The sequence below is a fragment of the Nannospalax galili genome, unplaced genomic scaffold (genome assembly GCF_000622305.1).
Source record: "Nannospalax galili isolate Female #2095 unplaced genomic scaffold, S.galili_v1.0 scaffold646, whole genome shotgun sequence".
Lineage (NCBI taxonomy): Eukaryota > Metazoa > Chordata > Mammalia > Rodentia > Spalacidae > Nannospalax > Nannospalax galili.
This window is the reverse complement of record NW_008355279.1, coordinates 3,421,166-3,436,106: the sequence shown is the minus strand read 5'-3', so window position 1 is coordinate 3,436,106 and position 14,941 is coordinate 3,421,166.

The window sequence follows — 14,941 nt, the reverse complement described above, 5'->3', positions numbered from 1 at the left end:
TAAAATACTAGTGGTTCAAACCATCATATGCTGAAATTCAAAATATAAACCATTTGGCAACTAAATCATTAAAAAATAGTGAGTTCCAGGCCAGCTGGGGCTACAGGGAGACTCTGCCTCAAAAAGACAAAAATAAATAAATTGAAGGGAGGAAAAACACTACAAATTACAAATATATATATATATATTTTCTTCACTGTAGAAAAAATCCTCTCAAATAATTACCATATTCAAAAAGGTATATTGTATTAGTCAGGGTTCTCCAAAGAAACAGACCAGTAGAATGAATATGTATAAAGATTTATCAGCTTAGCTCACAGGATAGAGTCCGAGTAGTCCAACAATGGCTGCACCACACTGGAGAGGCTGAGAATCTGTAGTCGCTCAGTCCACAAGGCTGGATGTCTCAGTAGTCCCAATCCGGTGCTGAAGGTCTGACAAATTCCAAAATATCAGCTAGTCTTCAGTCTACAGCAGCAAGACGAACTCACCAGCGAGAGAGAAGGCAAGCTGCAAGAAGCCCGGTGTTCGCCTCTGCCTTGGTCTTTTATACCGGCTGCCATCAGAAGGTAACGCCCACATTTAGGGTGTGTCTTCCGGCTTTAGATGATCCAATCAAGAAGATCTCTTTCATTTCAGTTAATCTCAGATCAAATCAAGTTGACACCCAGGATTAGCCATCACATATATCAATATTGCCCAAATCAGGGATGCAGTTTTTAGAGAGTAATTTATAGAAAAGATTCAAGATTTTGTTTACTTGGAGAATGAGAACTTTCCATGGTGACTTTTAAAAAATATTTTATTATTTTTATTTTATGTGTATGAGTGTATTGCCTCCATGTGTATAAGTGTACCCATGTCATGCAATGCCCGTGGAGGTCAAGGTCTCCCTGTAGCCCCAACTGACCTGGAACTCACTATATAGACCAGGCTGGCCTCAAAATCACAGAAATCCAACTGCCTCTGCCTCCCAAGTGCTGGGATGGCCATGGTGACTTTTTGTAGCAGCTGTATGTCAGTTTTTTATTTCAGGTAGTCCCCAAGATGACCTTCAGGTTCAGTGATGTAGTAACAGGGTTTAGAACTTAAGAAGCTCTATACTCATCATGTAGTAAAGGAAAAGGAGATGGGTTAAAATCAGCAACTAAAAAATGGCACATGAGGAGCCTGGCATAATGGTGCATACATGTAATCCCAGCACTTTGGAGACTGAAGCAGGTGGAGTTCAAGTCCAGCTGAGGCTACATAAGTCAGCATTGAATCATCTCTAAGCCAGTGTCTAGCAGATGTCAGATTCAAGCATCTAGTTTTCTTCTTCCTGTAAAGTCATAGAAACAGCCCTTCATTCACCCTGTAACATTTTTGATAATATATTGCTAATAGGAAAGCTCCCCTAAGCCTTGGTGCATTAGTTACATGGACATGGCTGATAGCCCGGGTGGCTGCCTTGTTTCCAGCCCCCCACCCCCAAGAGGTGACCCAAGTCCTCAGCATAAATCCCATTGTTAGCTTAGGCTATCTGGCACAGCCTAGAGCCCCAGGTAAACTGAAACACTCCTATCAGGCAGAAAATTCCAAGGACTTAAAAGTCACCCTCCAGGAAGAGCAGGGAGAGGGTGGGGGAGCAAGGCCCATCCTTTTATAAAGTTGTGTTGATCCTCTACAGCTGTGTTTTGTTTTTGACTCTGGAGCAGAACATCCATTGTTTGCCATCGCAGCCTCTAGTTGGGTGTTCATTTTGACCCCCATATCCTAATGCATAGGTTAACTATCTTTCTTGAATAATTTTCTTGATTGGTTATCATTACATTAATGTTTGGTTTTATGATAAAAGCAATGCTGAATACATAAAGAACTTGGTGTAGGTCTGTCTCGTAAAACTAGTCATGTGATACTAATGCATAAGTTAGCTTTGTCTGGATGTTGTATGAAGTCCGTAAGATTGTTGTTACATTTAAGAACCACTTCATTCTCCTCAGATAAGTTGCTTACAACTGAGCTCTTTGATAATGGGCTTATCCTACCTACTTTAATGAGGTTTGTGGCATGGTCGTGATTATAAACAAACTTTGTCAATCACCACCTGATAGAATGGATAGAATGGGAACAGATTCTTATTGAACCTACACAAATAATCACTTGGCTATGGTAAGTAAAGGAATTAATGCCAATTCCAAATGTATTAGCTACATGATTCGAATGTTCCCCAAAGAGCACTTGTTGGAAACTTAGTCTCCAAAGCAACAATGTTGAGAAGCAGGTTCTAGCAAGAGATGATCAAGCAGTGAGGGCTCTGCCTGAATTAATTGCCACCACAGGAGTCGGTTCATTATCTCGGGAGTGGAATCCTTATAAAAGAATGGGAAAGTTTCTCTCTCTCTGTCTCTCCCTCCTTCCCTCCCTCCTCCCCTCTCCTTCACCCCTCTTCCCCCTCTCTACTTTAACCATCTACCTTTCACCATGGGATAACATAGCAAGAGGATCCTTATCAGATGCTCCTGACACCTTAATCTTGGACTTCGAAGCCCCCAGAATTATGAGGAAATAAATTTCTGTTCTTTGTAAGTTCCCTAGTCCATGATATTCATAATAGCAAAACACACTTAAAACATTGTACTTAACTAACTTAGGACTAGTCTCCAGAAAATTTTTGATTGAGGAGGCAATTTACAAGAAGTCATCTAGATTTAAGGTTGGGCATAATGGTACTCACGTGTAGTCCCAGCATTTTGAAGGTAGACAGAGGATCAGGAGCTCAAGGTCATCCTCAGATACATAGCAAGTTCAAGGTAAGTGTGTGTGGACTACAGGAGATCCTGTCTCAAAAAAACAAAAGTCATCTGTTTCTAGATTTAAGAATCCTGTAAACCTTGGCCCTATCCTTTGGTATTTTGACAAGTATGTTTGTGACAATAGTTTACTGAAGTCTGTTCCTGTGAGTCTACTGCTGATTGAAAATTCCTACTTATTTATATATTTGGGAGACTGAATCTTACCATGTAGCCCATGCTGGTCTCAAACTCAAGATCATCCTGCCCCAACTGCCTATATGTTGGAATTATAGATGTATGCTACCCAGATGTATGCCCAGAATCCATAATTTCTTTTTGAGGCTATCATTCTTTTTCTGTTTTTCTCAGATGTATGGTTTATAGCAGGGAGCTTTAGGCAAATACAAAGAAAAATCAGAAACTGTATAGAAGACACTACAAAATGATTTGTGATAACTTGCAATGGCCAAGAACACCAGCATAGAGGAGAGTAGAATCATTCATTTCAGAATATCACATAAGGGCATGTTGGCACATGCCTTTAATCCCAGCACTTGGGAGGCAGAGGCAGGCAGATCTCTGTGAGTTCAACGCCAGCCTGATTTACATAGTGAGTTCCAGAGCAGCTGGGGCTACAGGAAGACCCTGTCTCAGGAAAAAAAAAAAAAAAAAAAAAAAAGACAGCCTATCACATAATCACTTTATAAGAATTAGTCAATAGTGGGGTTGGAGAGATGGCTCAGTGGTTAAGAACACTGGTTGTTCTTGAAGACCCAGGTTCAAATTCCAGCACCCACATGGCAGCTAACAACTGTCCATAACTCCAGTCCCAGGGGATCCGACAGCCTCTTCTGTCCTCCAAGGGCATTGCGTGACACTGATGCCCTTACCTACGTGTAGGCAATAAATGCATACATGTAAAATAAAAATAATAAATAAAAATTAAAGAAAAAAAGAATTGTCAATAGTTACATAACTGAAAAAAGAAAATATATGGCCAGAGTAAGCATCTAAAAGTTTCCAGGATCTTTTAATACATGAATTGCCACTGGAAACAAAATATTCCCATTAGATAGAATTAATTTTTTCATATTATTTTTATTTTATGTGTATGAGTGTATTGCCTGCATGTAGGTAAGTGCACCAGTGTCATGCAATGCCCACGGAGGACAGAAGAGACTGTCGGATCCCCTGGAACTGGAATTACGGACAGTTGTTAGCTGCCATGTGGGTGCTGGGATTCGAACCCAGGTCTTCTGCAAGAACAGTCAGTGTTCTTAACCACTGAGCCATCTCTCCAGCCCCCTAGATAGAGTTAATGTTTATAAATTTAGTAAGCATACAAAATGATGGGTTTGTGACATTTTCATATATGTGGACTGTCGTGTTCGTCTCCTATCCTCCATCCCCTTTCCCCCCTTTCCCTCTCACTGCTCCCTTTCCTTCTCTCTAACAGTCCTCTGTGGTGCTTAATCTTGCTTGTCAACTTGATTGGATATGGAATCAACTAAAGACAAGCCTCTGGGGGCAGGGGGGCGGTCTATGAAGGTATTTTCTTGAAGGATTAGCATGGGGAGACCCTCCACCAGAACAGGTGGCACTGTCTGGCAGCAGCCTAGACATAAAGACGTTGGAGGGAAGAGCTGATGTTTTTTGACTGCCTGCCTTTGCCCCTTGCTTGTGAGCGTTTCTACCCGGTCGCTGCTGTTGCCTCTGTTGTTGCCATCCTTCACTGAAATTGGAACCCAGATTCTTTGGCCTTCCAGCATGTACTTAAATGTAGACTCCACACATCAGATGGAAACATCATTTTTGTCTTTCTGAGTCTGCCTCATTTTTTTTTTAACAACATGATCTCCAGTTCCATCTATTTTCCTGAAAATGATGTTTTCTAGAGCCGAATAAAAATCCCATTGTGTATATCACACTTCCTCTATCCGTTTGTTGATGGGTATCTAGACTGGCTATTGTGAATAATGATGCAATAAACATGGATGTACAAGTACTTCTGTGGTATGTTGTATGTGGTGTGTTGACCTCAGGTATATATCCAGGAGTTGTATAGTTGGGTCATATGGTAGTTAAATTTTTAGTTTTTTGAAGATCGTTTATATCCATTTCCATATTAGCTGCACCATTTCACAGTAGATAAGGGTCCTCTTCAACCATGTCCTCACCAGCATTTGTTATTGTCTTGATGATTGCCATTCTGACTAAGTGAGATAGAATCTTTGTGTAGTTTGGTTTGTATTTCCTTGATGGCTAACTAAAGATGTTGAATATTTTTTTATTTATTAACTGTGTTTATGTCTTTTGAGAAATAGCCATTCAATTAATTCGCCTACTTATGGATTGGATAATTTACCTCTTTGAGTGTTTAATTTTTGTTTCTTTATACATTTTAAATATTAATCTTCCCTGTCTGGTGTACAGCTGGCAAAGATTCTCTCGCATTCTGCAGGCTGCCTCTCCATTTTGCTGATTGTTTCTTTTGCAATACAGAACCTTTTAAACCATGCAATCCCATTTGTCATTCTTGGAGTTATTTCCTGAGCTACCAATTCATTCCCAAAGTCCTTGCCTGTGTCTATTACTAGAAGTGTTTCCTCTAGTATTAAGAATTAATTTGTAATAATTATTATACTAATCTCTCTCTCTCTCTCTCTCTCTCTCTCTCTCTCTCTCTCTTTCTCATTCTCTTAGTTGAGAGCTTGCACATGTTAGGGAACTTCTCTAGTACTGAGCTACAGCCCCAGCTGCATATCAGTCTTTACATATGAACATGAGTATGTTTGTCAGACCTGAAGTTTACGTAGTGTCTAAGATATCTTTCTTGGTTATATACTTTAATACAGTTTATGCATAGGTAACTAACATCAAACTTCTCATAATGCTTACAATTTCTTTTCACTCTGATGACTTGATAATCAGAACACTTTGTACAGTTTTTTTGAGCTAATAAAAAAGGGAGTATATCAAGCATTTCTAACTATATTCACGTTTCTTCCTTTTAGAGGATAAATGAGCCTATCTTTGTGACCATCCCACGCTTGTTGGGGAAAAACCAATGGCAATTTTGGTGTAAAAGCTATTGCAAGAGTTTTATTCTGAATATGGGGATGATTTGGGGAAAGGAAATATAAAATAAATACCATCTAAGGGGGACAAAACTAGGACTAAACAAGAAAGACTAAATGCAATATTAAAATAAAAACCAAGCAGCTGGGCATGATGGTACACACCTTTAGTCCCAGTCCTAGAGCCAGAGGCAGGTAGATCTCTGTGAGTTCAAGGCCAGCCTGGTCTAACATAGTAAGTTCCAGGCTAGCCAGAGCCACATAGTGAGACCCTGTCTCAAAAAACCAAATAAACAAAGCATTAAATAATGATATATATTAGGAAATTTTTTCAAGGATGAAAAACGTTCCTTAAATAGTTCAGGGTTGGTGAGATGGTTCAGCAGGTACTGCTTATCATAGTGACTCAAGTTCAATCAACACATAATGGAAGGAGAGAATCGAATACTGCAAGTTGTCCTCTGATCTCCACATGCATGCTACGGCACATGTGCACCCACACACGTACACATAAATAAATGTAAAAAGGAAAAAAAAAAGGTAGCTCCAAGGTATGGCAAACGCACAGAACATTAACATTTAATTTATTAATATGTGTGTGTGTGTGTGTGTGTTTGGTATATGTATATGTGTGTACAGGTGCACATGTGGAGGCCAAAGACAGACATTAGATGTCCTGATCTTTCACTCTCTATCTCATTCCATTGAGACTGGGTCTCTTACTGACTCTGGAGCCAGGCTGATGGCCAGCAAGCAATCCTCCTGTTTCCACCAAAAGTACTGGGATGCAGGCATGCATGACTATGTCTAACTTTTTAAGTGGGTTTTGAAAATTTGAACTCAGATCCTCGTGCTTGCACAGCAAATGCTGTTACCTGCTGAGCCATCTCTCCAGCGCCTCAAGTGTATTTTGCTAGTTAAGAATTATTTGCAGGGCAGGGCGTGGTGGTTCATGCCTTTAATCCCAGCACTTGGAAAGCAGAAGCACGTGGATGTCTATGAGTTCAAGGCCAGCTTGGTCTACATAGTGAGTTCCAGGCCAGCCGGGGCTACAGGGTGACTGTTTCAAAAAGACTGTTAAGGGTCCATAAAATTCCCTAAATTGACCACTCTGACACTGAGTCTCAGTAAAAAGGAGCGCTTTATTGGAACCAACCGGTTGGGGATGCCATCTCGAGAGTTGTGCTGCAACCCTGAACAGTAAAAACGCAGGCTTTAAGCAGAAAAACCACAAAAACCACAAGGCAGGGGATGTCCATTGAAACTATACACAGAATAACCGAAGAAGGATTGGAACAATCTAGGGCTGATTTCCAGAGACTTTACCTATACAGACATTGGCTGTCTTACTTGGGGCATAATGTTCTTCCTCTTCTGCCCCAGATTATTCCCATAGAGACCATACACAGATGTATCAGGTATACTGTCATTGGCTAGCTCACCTGGGGCAGAACGTTCTATCTCTTCCGCCCCAGACCATTCCCATAGAAATCTTAAGCAGATACCAGGAAAGGGTTTGAACAATAAAGGGGATTTCCAGAGTCAGGTGGAGGGTATTTTTTTTTTCCTCAGAGGATAAGGAGGGGGTCTGAGGGGCACTCTCCTTCATTCCCCCCTTTTGTTTTTGGAAATCTTTTGAATCAAACCATTGATTCATATGTGTTGTCTAGGGGGTTATAATGGGCCCTCATAACCATCAGTTGCACAGTGGAGACCCTTTGTTTAACAAATTTGACTAGAGCATTAAACAGGGTCCAAAGGTTAACAATGCTATAAGGATTAAGAGGGGATCGGCCAGAGCAGTGATGAATCCAGGTGCACAGTCCATCCCCCTTCATTGCCGTGGGAGTTTTCAGGATCAGAGTGAATGGTCCTTTCCATCGAGGGGCCAATATCTCCTTCTGATGTCATTTTATCCAGACAATGTCTCCAGGTTGGTGAGGATGTGAGTAGCTGGAGGCAGTTTGTGCACTTGTCGGATCAGGGGATGGAGGTGCTCCTGCACAGCCTGGAATGCCCTAGAAGACTGGAGGATTACATGATTAGATATTAAAAGAATCTCAAAAGGAGTTATTTCCTGGATATAGGGGGAGTTTCTAACCCTGAGGAGGGTAAAAGGGAGGAGAGTCACCCAATTCTGCACCAGATTCTAGGGTTAATTTAGTTAAGGTCTCCTTAAGGGTCCGATTCATCCTCTCTACCTGTCCTGAACTCTGGGGACAGTATGCACAATGTAGTTTCCAATTTGTCCCCAGGGCCTTTGTTAAGGCCTGAATTACCTGAGAGATGAATGCTGGTCCGTTGTCAGATCCTAACATCAGGGGCACACCAAACCTGGGAGTGAGTTCATCCAGCAACTTCTTGGCACCTGTGGTTGCCATTTTCTTCTTGGTCAGAAAAGCTTCTACCCATCCTGAAAAAGTGTCTATAAAAACCAGTAAATATTTATATCCAAAATGTCCCGGCTTTACCTCCATGAAGTTCACTTCCCAGTGGACTCCAGGTGCAGTTCCTCTTTCACGTTTTCCTGAGGATTTATCATTTTTGGGGTAGGCATTAGTCATCTGCATGCCATACATCTGGAAGTGATGTCCTGTATTGTGGCTGTTGAGACAGGAAACTGGAAGCATCTGGTTAGTAATAACCTAATCTTTTCTTTTTTTATGTGGGTTTTTTTTTTTTTTAATGGAGTTGGCGAACTAGCATTTCTCCCAGGCAGTGGGGGAGGATGACCTTGCCACCTGCTGTGTGTCTCCATCCCAAGGAGACATACCCATTTGGAATTGTCTGGAAATATTTGTCATCCTCTTTTGTATACAAAGGCTTTTCAGGTAATGTAGGGTCTGGCAGGGGTAGGAGAGCAGGTTCAGATGGGGATTCTGCTATTTCCTTGGCAGCTTGATCCACCTTCTGGTTTCCTCAGGCCTCAGGTGTGTTGTTCTTTTGATATCCTGGGCAATGAATGACTGCCATTTTTTTGGCATCCATATGACTCTTAATAAATCAATGATCTCTTGTGTGTTTTTAATAGTCTTTCCTTCTGATGTCAGGAGGCCTCTTTCTCAATAGATGGCTCCATGTACATGAACAGTAGCAAAAGCATATCTACTGTCAGTGTAAATGTTGACAAATTTACCCTCTCCCAGGCTCAGGACTTGAATCAAGGCTATTAGTTCAGCCTTTTGAGAAGAGGTTCCTTTGGGCAGGGCTTTTGCCCATAAAACATTCTCCTGGGTGACTACTGCTGTCCCTGCATACCTGACTCCATCCCTGATGTAACTGCTCCCATCTGTGTACATCACCAAGTCAGGATTCTTCCATGGTATGTCAGTGAGATCAGGTCAGCTTCCCTGGATGTGCTGTAGCAATTCAGAACAATCGTGATGTGTGGTCACCGCCAGCGGCGGCTGCTCCTCTGTTCTCACAGGCACCACTCCTTCATTCTCATGGGTGTCAAGACTGCTCTTCTGCTTGCCCAGCCCTGAGGCAGCTCTTCTGCTTGCCCGGTGCTGCCTCCTGTCATCACTGCTTCTGCCCGGTCTTGGACTCCAGGGCTGGTGAGGAGACTGTGTCAGCAGAGCCGCATTCAGACACAGGAGACCAGGTTCAGTGACACAGGTCTGCTTTATTGCAGGAAGGCACAAGCTTATATAGGGTAGTGGTCCAATCACAACACAGCACGAAGGATACCTTATTAGCATAACAGACTTAATGTCCTATCACAGAATAGTGGGTAGGATGCCTCATTAGCATAGTGGGTTTCAGATTACAGAGCCTAGATTCCTGGAAACCACATGACCCTGACTGTTGCAATATCTAAGTGTTGCAATTTTGGATTCCAAGGGTGGTGATTAGGGAGTGGTGAGCTCTAGGCATCAGTCTCATGATCTGCCAATGGGAGCAAATGTCACAAGGCATTCCTTGTGGCTCCAGCGGTTGGGCCATTGCCTCCAGCCTGCTGTATGGCTGTCATTAAGACTTTCACCCTAGGCTCAAGTCTGTCTCCCACAGTGATGCACAGTCATCTCAGACTTAGTCTCAGGGAGCAGAGATGCAGGGTTTAAGGCACTGGTCACTGTGTATGTCAGGTGGGGCACATCTAGCAGGAGAGACTGGTAGAGCCAGTGGTCAGGTGGGGCCCTCAGTACTTCTTCAATAGCATGGGAAATTGTCACAGTCAGTTGTTGTCCCAAGGCAAGCTTGTCAGTGTCTTTAATTAGGACTGCAGTGGCTGCTATGATCTTTAAACAGGCTGGCCATCTGGCCACCATTGAGTCTAATTTTTTTGAGAGGTAGCCTACTGGTCTCTTCAGGGGCCCAAAGTTTGAGCAAGTACACCCTTTGCTACACCAAACCATTCATCTACATAAAGGTAGAAGGGCCTCGAGACATCAGGCAAGGCTAGGGCTGGTGCAGAAGTGAGGGCCTGTTTTAGGTTATCAAAGGCCTGTTGTTGTTCTTCTCCCCAGTAAAATGCTGAGGGTCCCCCTGGCCTTGTTACCTTGTATAGAGGCTTGGCCAGCTCTGCAAAACCAGGTATCCATAGGTGACAATATCCAGCTGACCCCAGGAATTCTCTGACTTGCCTCTGACTCTGGGGAATGGGGATGCCCAGGACAGCCTTTTTCCTTTCAGAGGAGAGCCTGTGCATACCTTTTTCCAATTGTTCTCAGGCGTGGTGGACCAGAAGCAGTGACAAACCTGCAGTTGGCCCCCCTCTCGCTTCCTCCCAGCAGCTCGGAGGCAGCAGGCCGGCCAGCAGGAGATGCTGGTGGGAGCAGGGCAGCGGCAATGACTAATACCCTAGGTGTTGAAGTTTCTTTTAACAAGTCTTTTGTCCTGCAAAACCTGGCTGACTTTTGACAAATTTGTAGGCCTTTTTGTAGTGGCCTGGAGACCCCCCATAAGAATCTGGCGATAGAGTCTGAGTGACTCCCTACCTGCAGAGGTGTTGGGATTCCATTCTGGGCAGCGGTGAAAACTATGGCCAGAGACATCTGTTGGGGCCATAGCATGGAGGAGAAGGACAGCAGGGGTCATCTCAGGCCTATAGGGCTGTCCTGAACACATGTGTGGAGGGGTGAGGAATGGAGGGATGGTTGGAGAGGGAAGAGAGGCTGGGGAAGGAGGAGAAGGAGGAAGCTGGGGAAGGGGGGTGCGGTTGGGGACTGTGAAGTGGGGAGGACAGGAGGTGGGTGAGCCCAGGAGGGAGTCTGTCAAGGACCCAGAGACAAGAGAGAGGGTTTTGAGGTAGATAAATAGGGTCTCAACCATTTTGGGGGATTATCCAAAAGGTAAAAGTAAGCCATAATATAAGGGACCTGGTCAGGATGCCCTGGGCTTCCAAAAATCACAGTCTGAAGAGAAGAAAGCTTGTTAATCTCAAAGGAACCAGTAGAGGGCCATCCTACATCAAACATTCAAGATTCAAGAGAACAGAGGGTCTGGAATTTCCCCAAATAAACAGTGTCTCCAGAGATTGCAGTTGAGTTTTGGAAATCTTTAAAATGAGAAAGAATTAGGTTAAGGGGAGTATCTTCAGATGAAGGAGTCTGACCCATAATGGAAAAGAAGAGGATTAATCCAAAACAAAGACCAACAAGAACCAGACAAACAGGAAACAAAGACTTGACACCAGGACAACACAGAACAAAAGCACTGCGTGTTGGGGAAGTTGGAGAATTGCTGCACATTTGATGGTCGCTGGGGGAGAAACTAGGGTTGATGCCAAATGCCTGGAGGCCACAGACAGTCAACCAACCAGATGGAGGGTCAGGGCATCCCCCATCCTCCGGCTCGGAGAGCAATACTGCATCCAGTTTCTCTTCCTTGAGCCCCTAGAAGTCCAGACACTCAGAACAGAAACCAAAACAGACTCACCACAGGAGGAATCAGAACTGAAGTCTCCAGGTGCCAGACAGAGTGCAGAAAACAGACCGAGGGTTTACAGGGAATCCCGGACGAGCCCCCCAAAATGTTAAGGGTCCGTAAAATTCCCTAAATTGACCACTTGGACACTGAGTCTCAATAAAAAGGAGCCCTTTATTGGAACCAACTGGTTGGGGACACAGACAGTCTCAGGAGCTGTGCTGTGACCCTGAACAGTAAAAATGCAGGTCTTTTAAGCAGAAAAACCACAAAAACTACAAGGCAGGGGATGTACATAGAAACTATATGCAGAATAACCAAGGAAGGATTGAAACAATCTAGGGCTGATTTCCAGAGACTTTACCTATACACACATTGGCTGTCTTACTTGGGGCATAATGTTCTTCCTCTTCTGCCCCAGATTATTCCCATAGAGACCATACACAGATGTATCAGGTATACTGTCATTGGCTAGCTCACCTGGGGCAGAACGTTCTATCTCTTCTGTCCCAGACCATTTCCATAGACATCATAAACAGATACCAGGCAAAGGTTTGAACAATTAATTTTGAAAGAGATGTACCCTAGCTCAGAAAAATGTTATTGAATAGGTTAATGCTGTTGTAATGAAATGCTTCTTCTAAAAAACAAAAAAAAAAAAAAAAAAGAATTCTTTTCAGTTTGGGGCTTTTTGCTCTGTGTAATGATATACTCAGTAATCAATGTGGTAATTTAACCAAAAGAAAATCCAAAACTAGTTTTATTATTTTTTTATGAGACTTGATATGCTGACCTTGAACTCTCCAAATATCCTAGGCTGCCTTCAAACTTACCTGGAACTCACCTTCCTCTGGCCTTGGCTTTCTGAGTCTTGAGATTCCAAGATGTACTCCCATGCTTTGGTTAGTTTAATTCTTTTTACTATCCATATTTTACAGAGTAAGATTCTGAGTTCTTTATCTTATGAAAATAAATTTATTTACATTTAGTTAACTTTATGAAGTCAATTTTTATACTTGTTTCAACTTCATTATTTTGAAGACAGTAAACCCAGAAAAATCCATTTGCCCTCAGACCTCCTGCTTTTATGGCACATCTTCATATAGATCTTTTAATATTTTCTTTCATATTCCTGTACAATCAAATAAAATTAAATTTTTATTCAAAGGTAAAATTTCTTTCTTTTCTTTTCTTCTTCTTTTTTTTTTTTTTTTCGTCTTTTTTGAGACAGGGTCTCCCTTTGGCTCCAGCTGGCCTGGAACTCACTATGTAGACCAGGCTGGCCTTGAATTCACAGAGATCTGCCTGCCTCTGCCTCATGAGTACTGGGATTAAAGGTGAGTGCCACTACAACTGGCAGGAAAAAGAAAAGGCTTTTAAAAAATTAAAATACAATGGGCCAGAGAGATGGCCCAGCAGGTAAAAAGACTTGCCATGCAAGTCTGATGACCTGAGTTCAATCCTTGGAACATGCAGAAGGTGGAAGGAAAAAATTGACTCCACCATGTTGTCCTGTGGCCTCTAAATGTACTGACATGCACATATGTGTACAAATATACAAACTAAGCAAATAATACATTAAAAAATTTTAAAACACATTACTAGGTATAGTGGTTCATACTTGTAATCCCAACACCCAGGAGTCAAAGGCAGGAGGGTCAAGAGTTCAAGGATAGTCTCAGCTACATAACAAGTTTGAGACCAGGCTGAACTACATGAGACTTTATCTAAAACAAAAAACACAGCAACAAAGAAAAGTTCCAAGTGTGTACATCTCCAGTGTCCACAAAGATTCTTTTTGTTTCTTTATGTCGTTTTGAGACCAAGTCTCACTATGTAAACCTGATTGGTCTGGAACTGGCTATGTAGACCAGGCTGTCTTTGAACTCATAGAAATCTGCGTGCCTCTACTTCCTTATTGTTGGGATTAAAGGTGTACACTGCCACACAACACCCTCCCCCCATGTTTTTGTTGCTGTTGTTGTTGAGACAGGGTCTCCAGCTGTCCTGGAACTTGCTATGTAGACCAGGCTGAACTTGATCTCACAGAGATCCACCTGTCTCTGCCTCCTGAGTGCTGAGATTAAAGGTATGTGCCACCACTCCTGCCTCTGACAAAATATTCCTTAATTAGTTTGCACTCATAGTGGAACATGGACTGAAAATCAACAGAATCTCCTCAATAGGGGACAATTATCAATGATTCAAAAAGAAATGTGAGCTGGGTATGGTGGTGCACGCGTTTAATCCCTGCACTTGGGAGGCAGGGGCAGGTGGATTTTGTGAGATCACGTTCCAGCTTGGTCTACATAGGGATTTCCAGTCCAGTTGGGGTTACAGGGAGACCCCTGTCTCAAAACAACAACCAACAACAAACCATAACAGAAAGTGATGTTAGCAACTTCTTAACATGCTGGTGAAGACTTTGACAAAGAAAAGATGCTCTGGCCTTCATAGGCACCTGCACCACCACCCCCACAAACATACATAATTTTTTAAATTAAAAAAATTAAAAAAATATATTTTATTATTTTTATTTTATGTGTATGAGTATATTGCCTGAATGTATGTGAGTGCACCCATGTCATGCAATGCTGCAGAGGCCAGAAGAGGGCTTTGGATTCTCCTGGAACTGGAGTTAAAGATGGTTCTTAGCCACCATTTTGGTGTTGGGAATTGAACCCTGGTCCTCTGCAAGAGCAGTCAGTGCTCTTAAATGCTAAGCCATCTCTCCAGTCCCATAAAAATATATTTTTTGAAAAATAAGATAAATTTAAAAAGATTTTTTTTTAAGGATGGTTCATAGCCTCCATGTGGGTGCTGGGAATCAAACCTGAGTTCTCTGCAAGAGCAGTCAGTGATCTTAACTGCTGAGTCATCTCTCCAGCCCCATTAGGTGGGTGTGGTGGTGCAGAGCTGGGGCTTCAAAAAGACCAAAAATAAATAAATAAATAAATAAATAAATAAATAAATATTTTTAATTGATAATAGGAAACTTACAATTGATAGGCTCATTATAACACTAATGATAATAAAAGATAATTAAAGAATGAAGTTTGGGCACAGAAAGATCCCTTTTTGACTATAACATTTCAGGGAGAAATAAGCTGTATGTAGAAGGTGACTTTGTCTGATCTCAGGGAAAAATACAAGCAGAATTCTACAGTTCAGGATTCCTGTAATATTGAGAAGACTGGGGTCCATTTAATCCTTATTCTTTGA